Source organism: Parus major, chromosome 3 (genome assembly GCF_001522545.3).
Source record: "Parus major isolate Abel chromosome 3, Parus_major1.1, whole genome shotgun sequence".
In the NCBI taxonomy this organism is placed as follows: domain Eukaryota; kingdom Metazoa; phylum Chordata; class Aves; order Passeriformes; family Paridae; genus Parus; species Parus major.
Window position 1 is genome coordinate 40,672,054 of NC_031770.1, and position 15,117 is coordinate 40,687,170.

Sequence of the window (15,117 nt, forward strand, 5' to 3'; positions counted from 1 at the left end):
CAAGTAATTTCCAAGCACCTGACGGGCCACACAGCTGAGCTGCTGGTGTCAGCAGGTGCTGTGAGATGACAAGGGACACCACTAGCTGACCCCCAGGCTGGCAGTTCATGTGGCACACTGAGCCTGTGAGGCAGCCACTGACTTGGTGTGTGGGTCACAGCCTGACAGAAATGGTGCAATCTACCCCACTCAGGAAAGGAGCAGCACTTTGGCACAACTGCTTTGATGGCAGGCAGAGTCTATACCCTTGCTTCTACTTGAAGAACAGGGCCTTGCAGGGAGAAAAGTTGTCCCAGGATTTGTCTCAGGAGACAGAGACTTGAACAACATACTACATTCAAGCCCGCCCTTTGTCTTGCCCAAGCGTATAATTTTCAGTTTTCTCCTATTCAGCACAGAGCAGAACCTCACAGCATGGGACATAACTTTATCTGGGAGTTTTTGAGGCTGCAGTCATGATCATGAGATACCATTTATCAAATGAGTCAACATCCGGAGTTATCACTTAGGCTCTGAGAAAACTTTAGCATTAAAAAGATTTATGCTGGAGAACATATGATTTGGTTTACCATATGCTGTTTTATCTGATAAAGATAAGTGCAGAGCAGTTGCCAAGAGAAGAAAAGCAAAGAGCACAAACAATGCAGCAAAACTGTTTTCATTTAGTTCACCTTTAAGAAGTTGGATAAATATCTAGAAAGAATTCCCAGATATATTTATCCCAAGTCTGTAAAATCCTTTCTCACCACTACAGAGCCTTTGCAAGAATTGCCCAGGGTTTCTTAGAGTGCCTTCCCTCCATGTACTGTCAAGATTTCAAGTACTCCAAAGCACTTTAAAATTCCAAACAATTAACTGATTAATGAAGCAGTCTCCAATCTCATTTGTTCAAGGTCTAAAACAAAAAAAAAGAGTAAAATACAGTGAGACTTACAAACTAAGAGCTTTATGGGATATCACAGAGAAAAATCTCATAAAATTTGGGAACAAAAAGGCTAAAAATTAGATTTAGTTCAGGAGAACTTTCTAGAAAGATATAATTGATGAAACAAACAGTAGACTGCAACTTCATCTAATGAAAAATTATGCCTGTACTGCATGTGTTCTGGTCAAACAGAAAGGAGTTTTCTCTGAAAGGAGAAGCAATGCTTTTTTAGGACAGAAAAGACACCTCGGTTTCAGCAGAGGGTTTCCAAACCGAGGACAGCTGAACTGAGACTGCCTGGGCAAAGCCAGGACTGTAGCAATTAGTGAGTACTACAGATCACATCAACAGCTAGCAGTGATAATGCTAGTCAAAGGTTTTATTTACAATCCCTGCATCCAAATAATCCAGGGTTCTCTCAACAATGAGAAGAGTATTTTTAAGCAGCCAAAGTGAAAAGTGAAGTTCTATTGCAATGGACTATTGTCCCTGTTTTTTGTTTCTAGTCCATTTTCTAGAGTTCTATTTCACTATATCTCAGAACATGTCCAAGAAAAGCCTATAGAATGAGAAATTTTACTCACTGTCAGTGTCTACAGCTTACAAGGACTTGTGAAAGTCTGACTCTTGAATATGTTCTGCCAACAAAAATTTAAAGCACTGGCATAGATGTAATCTGTCTGTTATTCCTAAAATTTTCTGTTAAATGTGAAATGTTTTTCCCCATTTGCACATCATACAGTATGTGAGACCTAAATTTATGGTTGTTCTTTTCCTAGGAATGCATTATTTTATAGTGTTTTAACTGATTAACATGTGAATCATATCCACTAATTGATGTTAGCATTAAGATAATTTGCTAGAATTACTTATTACTGAAACCTTACATTACAATTAGAGATGACAAGATCTCGTATAATAAAATAGGAGAGTACAATGGTCCAGTCCTGGTTTATCTCATTGTAAATAGCCAATGAAGTTCAGATTTACTCTAGGTCTAATTTTCCATAATTATTAGGCTTCCAAATCTGGGTATCAATTTGAGCTTTTCCATTTTTCAACATTATAATTCACCATCAGAAACTTTTATGTTACGTTTTCCAAGGAATCAGAATCCATAATGTCTCATTAACCTGTATGACTGTGATAATGTGAAAATTTGTTTCAATAAATAACCATCTGTTTTAAATGCAAGTAACAGTAATATCAGAATATCAGAAAAGTGTCAAGGAAGCTGTTACAATATGAGTGCAAAGAGAGACAAGAGACAAGAGTGTAACTGTCTGAAACATGGACAGCAATGAGACAAAGGAATGAGATTATGCTAAAACACTTCAGAACTCTACAGAAGACAATCTTTATGGTGAATATTCCATATTTATTAACCACAGAGTCTGCTATGAAATTTGGAAAATAGAACAGATGATGGAATTGTGCACAACTGACACCAAAACAGAGAATTTAACATTTGTCTAAGCAATTTCTCAAATTAAAAAGCGAGCATATTTTTTTTTATACATGTTTGTTTTTCTCATCGCATACTTTCTAATTAGTAATGGTATCTGTGCTGGTTTTAATATAAGCAGAAAATTAAAGTCCAAACAAGCCACTCCACTTCCCTGCCCCTCCCAGTAAAGGAGGGACAAAAAAGAAGAGATTCTGAGAAAAAAAAGGAGAGACTATTGGTTGAGGCAGAAATTAGTAAATTGCACATTAATAAAAGCACAAAACAATGGAACAAGACATGCACAATAGCAAGGGCAATATTAATAGCAAAAGTAAAACAAAAAAAAAAAAAAGGAAAATAAAAAGGGAAAAAAAGAGAAAGTGTTTTGCCCACAAAAAGGTATTCACCACCAGGAACTAAAGCAAGCTGACAGATATTCCCTGCAGGTCAGGTCTGTGTGGTTTTCCCAGACAAAGGCAATATGGCAACCAAACCAAACATGGTTACAACCACACAGCACTAAATTCTGCCCCTCTTCTGTGAAAAGGATGATCACAGAGATGCATAATCTCATCTGCATAATAATCCAAAAAGGAATAATTAAAGCAACTTGATTCTATAGAATTATAATTGTTTCTAAATAATATTAATAAAGCCCTCTTCCCATTTTTTTTGCTTCATCCCCTCTGTTGCAATTGAAGTTTTCTCTGGGATTAGCTGGTTCCTTTATACATCCAACAGATTTCAAATGAATACAACACAGTAGCCTAAAGTACATTGTCCGTGCAAGTGCTAGGGACCAGGACAATATATACAGACTACGTGAAAAAGCAATTCCCTTTAATCATGTCACCCACTCCTCAATAATCACTCTGGCCTCAATCACACTTCCTCAATTATATTATTTATAAATGAAGAAGAGGGGCCTAACTCAGCTTCTAGACAAAGATATATCTGTACAAACATGTACACCCTTTTATCCTTTGTTCACTTTTATTTAATCCCTGTAAATCCACAGTGTAGTCAGGACTAAAGGAACTTTCTCTGATCTTTTTATCAGCTGTCACTGCTTTAACACTGATACCATCCTAAAGCACTAGGGAAGGATTAATTTATGGAGGAAGTGGGTGTGCTTGCCTAGAAGTGGCTCAGCATTGCCGGGATTGAGGAGTTACAAGACTACTACAATTAAGCTCATAATCACTAGGAAGAGTAAACATACTCTCCTGGAGCAGTGGAATGCTCCAGTTACAGTCCAATTACAGTTACAAACATTTTATATAATTTTTGAAAATTTATTCCCCATTTACTGCTTTTTGTATTGTATTTGTCAGCATAAGGATTTCAGACATTGTAAGAACACCATTCAAATGAGAAACACACCTGTACATTTATTTTTGACTGTATCATACTCACAGTTCACCACTGACAGAGGTTCTCTCAATCTAATCGTGTGTTGGATATGTCTGGGATGGAGTTAATTTTCTCCATAGCAACCTGTAATGTGCTGTGTTTTGAATTTGTGACAAAAACAGAGGAGATACTAGAGAAGCATTTCCTGAACAGTTCTTGCACAACATTAAAGACTTAGTCTAACTCTTCACCTCAGTGGTTAAATTTGGGATGCACAAGTAGCTGAGAGGTGATGCACCCAGGACAGGTTATACTAACTGACAAAAGGGATATCCCATGCCATATAACATCACACTCAGTAATAAAACAAAGTGGAAGGATTTTGGCATGGTAGCCATTTCTGGTAAACTGGCTGAGCATCCTTCTACTTGAGGGAGGTGACAGATGAATTGCTGTTCCATTATTTGTTTTGTTTTCTTTCTTCTTCCTCTTTCCTTGGCTTACTTAGCTACCTATCTCTATCTCAAACCATGAGCTTTCTTAGTTTTGATCTTCCTATAATTTCTCATGTGCCACTGGGGAAGGACAGAAGTAGTGTTTGAAGTGTGCTTGGCTGCCTAATGATAGTTAATCTATAGCAGATCATTAAAATGTTCATCCCATCTGACTTCAGCTACCAAGAGCCATGGTGCAGATACCAAAGCTAACCTAAACATTTCTTCTCACTCCCTCTATAATCTATTGCCAGGTACAGGTGAGGAGAGCCAAGAGATGATTTGAGTTCCCTTTCATTCTCTCTCCTCCCACTGATGGAAGAAGGTACTTGAAATTTCCCTCAGGTGCTGACAATAGTGAAACCAGAGGACAAGCCTTGAGCTGGCATGGGCAAATTGTGAGGTGTCTGATGTACTCCCTGGGCTGGTTTTGGATACCTAGCTTTGGATTGCCTACACAGAAACCTTGGAAGGGTAATGCTTATGTCTCTTGATATATGATCTGTGTTTCTTGGACAAGAATCTGAGTTCAAAGCTCCATGGAGAGCCATCTCACCTTTCTTGCAGGGTTCACGTACCAAAATGGCCAGATTAAATCAGGTTAAAATCAAATGTTTGGAAAAAAAAAAACCTTTTCTAACCCAGCAGATCTTCTCACCACAACTCCTTCTCTCCAGCTTTGCTCTTCTATCCAGGACTTTTGATAGCCACAGCTTTTGCAGAAAGTGCCCTGGGGCTCTGGGTGGGCCCCCCGATGCACACTGGCCGCGCAGCAGCTCCAAGTCACCCTGTGGGCTCACTGCCTGGACTGCCTGCTGTGCCAGCCGCTGGCAGCTTGGACTCCACATGTCCTCCTTCAGCTCCGTGTTTGCTGCCAGAAAAAAGGCAATTGCCCCATTTTTCCAGTGAGTTATGCATGAGCCTCTGTCTTCTATGTCAGTCCAAGGCCATGTCATTTTAGGGAAGTGTATTATCCTGTGCACAGTATAACATGAGTGAACAAAGGGAACGGCCCATGCCCGAGCCTCAGACCTGCTATGCATTTTTTCCTGAGCACAAGTAATGAATTCGACGTGCGCGGGAGGCGTTGAACTTCCTCTGCATGTGCAGCCCACATGAGATGGAGACGTTCAAGGGGTTCAGCCAGCACTTCCCAGAACCTGTGCAGTTGCACAGTGCTGGGCTGGCTGCACATGATAATAATCCACCTCAGTGCACAGGAACAGGCACGCAGCAGCCTGGAATCTTAGGACACATGACAGAGACAGTGCCTAGGGTCTGCAGATAAAAAGTCCAATAAAACTCTCTGCCCTGCAAAGGCTGCCAGTCAGCCTAGGCATGTACTGCATTTCCACTTCATGGAAGGATTCAAGGTGAAAAATAAACGTGCCCAGGAAATCCTGGACACTTGGTGGGCATTCCCAAGCTGGCATCTGTGGTATCACAGCTCTTTTGCCAGCACTGCCTGTGTTAAAACTGTTGAAATCTTAGAGAGGTTTGTCTGCATGAGGCTCAAACACAGGAGGGACTGCAGTGTGAACAGTAATTTGATAAATGTTATGACAGGAACAATAGAAAGAAGTGTGTTGGCAAGCACGGTTCTGAGTTGCAAAGGGAAGTAATGGAAACATGAGGTAAAATATTATTTTTGGATATTGGAGAGTGCATAGTATGGAATATTTTGGAATTAATTTCTATTTGTTTGGTGGCTTGTTTGATTGGGACAAATACCATTTGGATTTTGTTTTGTGTTTTTTACTTCTTACCACATTTTTTGTCTTTTAGACATAAAACATCATGAAAGGAAAATTAGTAGGAAAAATTATTTCTGTACTCTCAGAGCTCTGCTTTGCTTCTTAATCCATTTCTTTCCTCTTAAGGTTTTTTGACACACTGTGTTAAAAACTCAGTGTTAAGCATGGTAGATAAAACAATCTCCTCTGACTGCACAAGAATGTCTCAGATATCACTGCTGACTCTTTAGGTTGAAAGTGTGTGAATAACAAGAAAATAGGGGACATACTGAACTTAAAGAAAAACAAACCTTGGACAAAACTGACTGATAAATTAAAAAAAAAAACTATTTTCCATGGATGTTGTTGCTGTGTCTCAGATGTTCATCAGTAAAGTTTCAGAGGGATAATCTCAAAACCATCACTACGAGGGACCCAAATGCAGCAGTAAAGTGAGTTATAGTGCAGCAGTAAAGATGAATCTGCAGTGATAGCTGCAGATTAGTTGCTAAACTTTGAACTCAGGTTCTAAAATGGATCATCATCAAAAGGATCACCTTCCCTGAAAAATAAAAATCCAATTTTTAGCACAAGTAGCAAACATTATGTGAACATATCATGCTAGCCTTTGAGCCCAATTTTTTTTTTCTTTCAAATACCCAGGAAAGTGAGACCATGAGCAGCTGTCTGGTTTTTTCATATATAGGACATTGTTGAGCCTTTCAGATATTCTTCTTACCAGATATATTGGTGGTAATATACATGAATTAAAAAATTAAAAAAATAATAAAAATCTCCCTTTAGAACTACTATATTTGGCACTTTAGAATAATTTATTTTTTACTTAGATTGTGACCATATGCAGTGCTGTTCTTTTGACTGTTCCTGCTGTTTTCTTTCCTTTAGACAGTTCCCATACTGGAGAGCTCCTGGAAATAATTTTGGATTCAGAAATTCTTTCTGTGTAAAAAATTTGAGACTTCCTGCAGCTGTGGGATATGAGCCAGCAGACAGGAGATTGGGACTTGCTTGCCAGCTCCTTGCACAGTGCATGGCAGAAGAAAGGTCCATAATATCATCAAAGTTTGCTGTGGAGGTTTTCCACTTAAGAAACAAGGCAACAATAAGCATTAAACACCAGAACAGAAAGAGAAATAAAAGTATCATCTGATTGTTCAGGACAGGTATGTATGTATCTTCTTCACACTGCTTTTTGTGAAGAGGAAACAGTATCAGATGTGGCACCTGGCCCACTTACTCCTCTTTCTGGCATGTCTCTTCCCCTTATCCAACACATATCTTGGACCTGGACCACACATAAGGGCTTCACCAGACTGATGGTAGCACATGAGCATCCCGAGTCCTCATTCCAGAGAGAAGGGAAAACAGTTCCCAGAATGACTCCTCCCAGAACAAACTCAGGGGAACGTGCTCTGCTCTGGAGATGGGAAAACATGCCAGTAGATTCATAATGGGTTATCATTTTTGTTAGCAAGATAGGAAAAAAAAATATACTAGTTATGAGTGAAATTTGAGTTCTAGGGAAAGTCAAGAAGAGGTTGGTGTTACCTCCAGTGACAACAGGATTTAACTCTGTGTCTTTGTTGCCAAATTTAAAATGTTTTTTGGGTAAATGTAATAAAAACATTACAAACATAATTGAAGCACTTGAATTGGAATAATCTCTTATGTGGTTTCAGACCACTTGGTCACAAGTTTCTAAATTATTACTTTAATGGGTGAGAAACCTTGATTTCTCTAATAAAACCTCCATTAGCTGCCAGCCACAAACCGGCAAATCAGCACCATGCTATTATTTTTCCTCTGGAAATCTTATCTGAGGTTGTTTTTAGTTCAGGAGTCTCTCTATGTACTGTTTCTTTACCCATTAGGTTTCTCTAAGACATGTAATTCAAGTATCATTTAAAATACAAATACAAACTGAACAAAAACCAGGTCACAGGTAGCAGTATCCAAGTTGGCAATGTATGGCAACTGTCTAAGGAGAAGAAATTTTATGATTAAGATGTGCAAAAGTACACAGGTAAAAGGAAATCAAAACATTATGGGACTGTAGTAGTCATTTAACCTTTGGTGGGTATTGCAGTTTCATAGTGGAGTTTTGACTATGGATCTCTATTGCAGGGCTGTGGTTAAGCAAATGAAGACCAAACTACAGTGGCTGGCCTGACAGGACAGGCAGGTGGACCTTTCTTTTCCTTTAATGAGACCTGATCCAGCCATACTGCACCACAGTTCATTCTTGCTGCTGCCATGTCCTGAGTTGTCTGCCAAATGCTAGGACAAGAAGAAGAGGAAGAAGCAAACATAAATACTTAGTCTTTGCCTCATAACACATTTACAGTTTTTGGTAAAGGTTGAAATGCCCAGACATATGCTTGTTCTGTTTCTTGTAGCTTTTCTTTGTGCTAAGAAATATTTTTATCTATGTTTAAATCAACAGGTGGATTTAAGGAAAGGGAGGAGACAATGATCTAATGTGGCTCATAAGGGACGAACTTCTCCTTTGCTCAAGGAAGAAGAAAACACAGTGAAAGTTTAAAAAAATGTCTTTCATTGCTAATCTGTTCAGGAAAGAGTCTGCTGGGTTGTAGGAGTATGAATGAATCACAAGTATTTAATATTTAGCCCTAACCTAATCACTTTCCTAATACATGCTGTTAGTGCAATGTTTTCTGAAGTGAGGTAGAAGCAAACAAACCGTTTGGCATCCAAATCCAGAATACCAGAATGTTCAAGTCAATAACTGTCTAACAGCTGCTGCACCTACTTAAAAGCATCTTCTGCTCCTTGCTGGAGCTTAAGAATTACAGTCAATAGTGGTTTAGTCTATATAACCAAGAATTCTTCATTCTGCTGCCCCCACACAGGCTTCTTCATTGGAGATGTGCTGAGGGATACACTCATTGGAGATGTGGATCCAAGGGACCCACTCAGAGCTGGCATAGATGTTACAGGACCTGCAGAGAATTAATGCTTTCTTAGTGAATAGGTGGGTGCCTTGGGGTATTAAATCTCCATGTACAAGCAGCTGTATGGATGTTGATGAAGTCTGGAAAGTTATTACATTGACTATTGTCAATTATCTGCCATAGGGTCAAGTTAATTATTCAAATGGGTTCCATTAATTTTATTGACTGGACTGTCAGTGGGTGCTCACACTTTAGTTCATATACAGAAGCCTGAATAAAGCCAGAGCTGAATCCCACCCTCACTGAGCATAGCCCGGAATGGTTTACTCAGATCTTTCTTGATCTTAATCCTGCTGTATTGTAGTGGAAACATGTGTCTTCTTTCCTTCAAAAACAAGAGCTTAGTTTTTCAGTTCTGTGCTTTTAATCACTTAGGTGCTGAGTATCTGAATATTTGTTTTCACCTTAGAATGTCTAAAAGCTGAGCTAGCCTTAATTCCAAATGCCATATTCAACCTCTTCACTTGGGAATTTTCAGATGTCTAAATAGCCACATCTGCCTTGAGCCCACATTCACAGACGGGTTCCAGCTTCCATGCCCACATGCCACAGGCTGGATTCCTCTGGCCAGGACATGTGCCTAGGCTGTGTGTGCAAGCTCAGCACTTCCCAGCTGAGAGACCACTGACTGCCATGGCCAAAGCTCTGCTCCATTCCCTCTTGCTGTCTGAGCTATATCCTGACATCTCCTTGTATGTAATTAACTGTCTCAGCTACAGTGCTATCCAGCTGCAGGATTTTTACCCAATGAGTCATTTACCCCCCCTGCCAAAAAGGCTTTGTTTTTTTTTTCTTCTTTGTTTTGCTTTGCTTTGTTTCTGTGTAACAGACAGCCAAAGACATTAGCCTTTCTTTAGGGATTCCCGTATTCTGGACAACTGTACTGTATGCAAATCTTTCTCACAAGGAAGTCTCAGGACAAAGCAACCTCGGTTTCACACGTTTTTACCTACTGGCTATGAGAGACCAACTTCCCAGCTTCTGGTAGTCCTGATAAGGCTGTGGATCATACAGCTGGTTTGGAGAGTGTCTCACTCTTCTGCAACAGGCAATTTCTGCACCACTGTTTAAAATCTCCCTAGCATAGACATTGATAATGCAAACCGTTGGAAATCAGACTCATAGCTTTACAGAGAAGCATCCAGACAGATTATTCTATTGGCAAAGGTGTGTTAGCAGTCCTGTTTTATTTAGATTTCAGGCTTTAGTTGCCTCAGAGGAACTAATTATTTCTAAATCCCTGAAAGTGACATGTATGCATGAACAAAGCAGCCTAAAGTACTTCGTTTTATTCTAGTTCTTTGAGTGCTGGTAAACACAAGTAAGCAGGCAGACAGGCAGTGACTTGAAGCTTGTGGTAAAAGCAGATCTGAATGATGAGGGATCCATACCTGTTGTCTCTTCCACGGCATCTTTCACACAGTACAAAACCCACAGACAAAAGTTGTCCAGAATTTGTCATCTGACTTCAAACTGGTGTGATCTACTTCAGTTACCTGAAGTAGAATATATTTCACGGCAATATATGTATAGGTATTACACATACTACACAAACACTTGGTATAAACCTACACAATACAAGCAACATTTAAAATCACCAGTGGCTTTAGCCACTGTCAGGGATTTGAATATATATTGGAATCCAAGACAAGTAGAGAGCTCAGAAAAAAAATTATAGTGGACATGACCAAATTTTTGCAGCATTGAGAGGACAGAACTTCTATTACAAATAGCATTTTTTTAGCCTACAAACCCAAACATTTTAAAAAAACCACACTACATGTCCTTGAATGCCTCTTGCATAGGAATTCAAAACAGCAAAAAGAACTACACAGCAAAATGTGGTGCAAGTGTGAATGTGGAAAATGCTCTTGTGAATCAGGAGGGGGTAGGTTCAGACACAGACTTCCTTAGTTCTTTCACATGGCTGGAAGTCATGGAATTGTTTTCATGACCAGTCATGAAGCCTTTTGCTATGGCTGCAATAATGAAAAGTTTTTAGCTCTGAGCACTTTACCTACTTGAGGAAAGAAGACTTTTCACAGTTGGGATTGGATCCTTCTAATTGTTTTTCAGAGCTGATGCAGAGATTCTGAAACAGATACATTCCCACTTTAAAAGATTAAAACCCAGTCTATTCCTTAAAGTCAGATTTTTTTTTCCCCTACCAAACAAAAGATGACATAACAAATCAGGGAACACATAGGCTCAATTATGCCCTGGATGATTTAACACAGAACACAAAGTGTTATGTAAGCGTATAGCTGGGCACTGTAGCACATTTTCTGTTTAAGTAGACTTGACTAGGAAAATATTTTACATTTTTCTCTAAATTCATCTTTTACTCTGAAGTACAGCTATGCAAAAATTGACACTATTCTACTCAAGGTACCTGCTCTTTCCCTGTATCAACATCTGATCTTCTAAATTCAATGCTTAAAAAAATAGCTTCTCTTCTCTATTGCAAGCCACAGTGTACAATCTTTCCAATAGGATTTTACATGAATTGTGATTCCAGAATCTTTATTGCTAACTTTGGTGCCAGAAAGAGCTCAGACAGATTTTTTGATTTTGTGATTTATTTTTCAAGGTTTTTAGCCAATTAAGAGACTACCTTCTAGTTGTAATTTGAGGACAATTTTCATGGAACTTCTTAAAGACAATATATACATCCACAAATTAAAGACACTCTTAGAAAGAATATTTAAAGTATTCTAAATTTCTGCTTAATAATAAAATAATTAAGCTTTCTGAGAGGTCTCTTCTGGTCTTTCATCTTTAATGTCCATGCAGAAATTTGTCAGGACTTAAATTAGAATATTTTTTGTTAAATGAATATGAAATAAACTGCAATGCACTTACCATTCTCTTAATGACACTTGTTATGTTAGGAAACTACAGAATAGATTGTAATATTTACAGAGTTATCTCAATAATGTTAGCAGTAGTCCAGAGAGACAGAAAGTGACAAAATGCTTCTCTTTGGAATATTGCTAGTGTCTGTACAAACCTGATCATACCAATTATAGTTTAGTAGAGCTAAGGTGGTATACATAAATATTTCCAAAGTGACTAGTAAGTTTCTATTAAGGCTTGCCCAGGCATTTCAACCAATGTTCAAGTCCAAAATAGTTTAAAAATACTCAAATGCTATCAGCAAAATCCGATTTATTTTTTTCATTCTTTACAAGGCCTCATTTGCATGGCTTCCCTGCCACAGAATTGATAAATCTCCATGTTAATGAAGTGCAGAAATGCTTCCTACTGATAAAATATTCTAGTGATAAATCTCTTTCTGATTCTTAATCCTTGTTTTAGAACAGCAATAAGGAAGCCAGGTCACCTGTTTTTTCCCTTGAGCAGGTCACTTCTTAATATTCCTAAGGTGAAATCAGTCCTGAAAGAAAGGGATGTATATCAGAACTACACACTACTTAGTCATTTTTAAGCACTACTTGTATTTAGGAACATAAGTGACTGTTAGTTTTGGCACATGCCTTGTGCAGCCCTCTGGAAGTAAGCAATGGTTAGGGATTGCAGATAATGATCTGTGTCCTAATTCAGGCAAAAATTCCAAAAGTACATATTCAGGGTTTTTTTCTATCTCCTGAAATTCATGGTTCCTCCTTATGTCTGACCTAAGCACATGACAGTATTTCACACTTCAGACAAGCCCTTTCTCCTTCCTCTCTCTTACTTCCACCTGGCTTACAGATTGGGCTGATCCCATATAAATGCAGTAGGTCATTCACTTCTAGTAAAATTCATTGGGCTGATATCAACCTTGAAAGCCAACTTTAACCCTAATAGAACTGAAATTTATTTCAATCAGCTGAACTGATTTGATCATGTAGTAGATCATTAGTAGCACAGACTATATAACCAAGGTAGAATATATTGCTAGAGAATTTTCACTAGGTTGCCCACTTCGCAAATTACCTTTCATGTGTTCCAGTAAATGTGTAAATTAGCTTATTTTTACCAGATTTTAAAAAGTGAAAATGGCCTCATGTTTTCATAGGCTTGACCTAAGCATAAACAGAAATATTTCTGACAAACTTCAGGGAATGCACCAAAAATTTATCAATATATCATATATCAATATGGTTCAGTAGAAAACCAGAGCACAAACATACATGCCAGAGAAAGAAGAAACTAGAGAACTAGAGTTCAGAAAAAATTAAATATGTTGAATACTTACCAGCTGAGCCCTGCTACAGGAGTCAAGGCCAAATGCTTTTGGAGCAATAGGCTAAGGCTAAAAACCATTTTTTTGTTGCTACTGTTCTGCTTATGGTTGTTTGGGGTTTTTTACAAGATCTCCTTATGCACATGAAAGAAATGGTTTGAGTCTTTTATTAAATTTCATATTTATAGTGAAACAGATTGATCTACAGACGTATAGAGACCCAGAGATGATGACTGATACATTTTTGTTTGTTTTTCACATTTTTCAAAACTTGCCTGGATTGTTTTGGTGCTGCCTTATATGACTGAGTGAGCTTATATTTTCCCAAGTAGCTCATAAGTTTTACTGTAAAAGAGAAAGACAATGTCACTGCAGTACCCAAGACAAGGGGGGAGAAAAAAAAAAAAAAGTAAAATCTCCGTACAGCTCAAACTTTAAAGAGGAACATTTTTTTTAGTCATGTCAGTTCAAATTTCATGTCAGCTTGAATTTTGAACTCTATTCCAGTGATAACTTATTATTTGAAGCTTATTTAAGCTTTTGTTTTGTTTTGTTTTTCAGCTTCCCCATACAGCTAAAGCAGGAGGATGATGAGGGCACTATTTTATCGCCTCTGCACTCTTCCATATTTTTACTTTCACTGCCTTTAAGTGTCAAACCGTTATATAGTCATGGTGTGAGCCAGTAGTTATTATGAGTAACAATGGACTCCTCTGGGCATTTCTGACCCCCTGACTCAAAGCCCAGGGTGCCCAGGAGTTAGGTCACTGCATGAAACCAAAGCAAGATTTGAGTTCAACCCCAGCAGGCCTTCAGAGAAATAACACCTTTGTTTGGAAGGTAAAGGCAGACAAAAAGTGGAAGAAAGACCAACAGGTCTGCCATTCTGGGGAGGGACACACTGCTGCATTTGTCCCAAGGACAGCAGGCAGGATGCTTTGTTTTTTGTCTGTCCTGTGGTCTGAAATCTCATTGGCAGCAGCAGCTCATGGGGAGGAGCAGTTCATTGCTTCTGGAGCACTTCTGCTGTCTTCACTTTGTTCATAGGCATCAGGTTCACACACTCCAGGATGACTGCAGCAAAAACCATCACATGGATAGTGAGAGAGGTCAGGAGATTCCCATGAAAAGCACATACATCTAAGGTCACTTAAGGCACTAAAGTCAGTCTGAGGCCATTTGCTAGGATTTTCATTTACAGCTTGAAAACTTCAGCAGATACAGTCAGGAGGGATTAAAGTGATTTTCCAAAACAATAGTCCTTCTCTTCTTCACTCACTGAAGGTGTACAGACAAGGTTAACAATAGAACTAGGCATTATTCTAGTCTTGCCATGTAGGGACTTGTACAGTAGAGAGAAAAACTGGACTGAGGTTTAGTTCCAGCACTAAACATTTTCTGAGGGCTCTTCAGGAACTGCTATGGTTCTGGAAATATACTCTCTACCCAGTTAACTTTTTCCTTCTGTTCCTTAACAAGCTTACCTACCTGGCCAAAGAATATCTATTCACCATCATCACCCACCTTACTTTCACCTGATTCTGACTTTGCTTTATCTATTTTTTTTTTCCTTTTATACCCACCATTGGTCTAGCTCGCGTTTGATATACTAAGGTACAGTAAATAAACTCTAGTCCAATCCAGCACTGGATAAAAACCAGAATGACTAAACAAAAAGTTTTTTTGAAACAAAATGCAAATTTGTTTCATTTGCAAATCATTGTATGGGTTATGCATTTCTACCCTTTCCTGAGCCTGCCTGTTTCTATTACAGGACCTTTCAAGAGAAGACTCTCTCTTTCCTTCTAGTGACAGAAAGGGCCCTAATGACCACTGCAGCCTCCAAAGACCACTGCATAGCAAAAAATAAGCAAAAAAATAATGCAAAAAAGAGAAGGATGTTATATCAGACAGAAGGATTTAGTTCTTCTATCACTATTGCATAAATTTAATCATATTTGACCAAAATTTTTCATTTGAGTT